Raw genomic sequence first — 1,268 nt, 5'->3', positions numbered from 1 at the left:
GCAATCAAGGTGGAGTCTGCTTGTCCCTCTCCCTTTGCTTCTCCCCCCACCCCTGCATGCTCTATCTCTAAAATAAATAAATAAATAAAATCTTTTAAAAAATTGGAGGACAGTACACCAACATATTGAATAACAGATGAGTAGCAAGGCTGTGAGTGATTTAAATTCTCTTCTGCATGCTTTCCTGCATTCTTCAAAGCTTCTTACAACACATGTATTACCTTGAAGATCAGTGAAGAAAAGAATTCAGTGAAAATAAACTATCAAGGGTTGGTCTTTCTGTAAACAGTATGAAAAAGTTTTGATGGCTTTTGTTGATAGTGAGCCTGTGATCTTGGACGAGATTAGCCAGGATATATCTTACAAGATCTGGAATGAGGGATTCATGGTCCTTTCCCCCTGTGCTGGCCAGTTCTCAGCTGGACTCTTGTGTTCACTACTGGGCACTACATTTTATCAGAAATGTAGGAGTTGTGTATTTACACAGTGCCTATTTATGCAGAGAAAAATGGATGTGGGTGTGTTTTCCTGTTAATTGACTTAGTAGAAGTCATGATCTCAGTCCGATCCAATGAACTGAAAATTCTCTTTAGGTAACTATAGGATGACTCCGTAGGTAAATGTCCAGGCTTTCAGAGCCCCCTTCCTCTACAAGGTGTGGACAAACTTTCATTTTGCCCTCCAGACAACCAAGGACGGACCTGGACCCACACTGGGTCCTGCAGATCTTTGCACCCCCTGCCGGCCAACACTGCACCCGGAGCGGTGGCGGCTGAGGGTCTACTCTGGGGTATTCTGTGGCTGTCTGCTGTTGAAACCTGGGGTGCGTGCACCCTCCTTGCTTCTCTACTCCTGGCTGGGCACCACCTCATTCCTGCTGGTGCTGTGGCCCCGAGACTGGCCTGTGATCTCACTGAAGTGACACCCTCTAGCAAACTCAGATTCAGCCAACTTCTGCAGCCTTCTGTAGGGGCACAGGGGAACTCTGGGTCCTGGCCGCACAGGAAGCGCAGTTGCCTAGAGACAGTTACAATCAGGCCCTCCCTGCTAAACTGGGTCGCTGAGTTTATATATTGAGGGCAGGCTTTCTTTCCCCATGTGTAATTTGTGTGTGGGGGGGGGAGGGGGGATAAGAGAAGCACTTTTTGATGTAATTTCAAACTTATAAAACGTCACATACACCCTTTGCCTAAGAGGCACCAGTAATTTATATTTTGTGTCTTTGGCTTTATCTTTCTGTGTGTGTGTGTGTGTGTGTGTGTGTGTGT

The sequence above is a fragment of the Ursus maritimus genome, unplaced genomic scaffold (assembly GCF_017311325.1).
Source record: "Ursus maritimus isolate PB19 unplaced genomic scaffold, ASM1731132v1 scaffold_4, whole genome shotgun sequence".
Lineage (NCBI taxonomy): Eukaryota > Metazoa > Chordata > Mammalia > Carnivora > Ursidae > Ursus > Ursus maritimus.
This window is presented reverse-complemented; position numbering follows the sequence as displayed.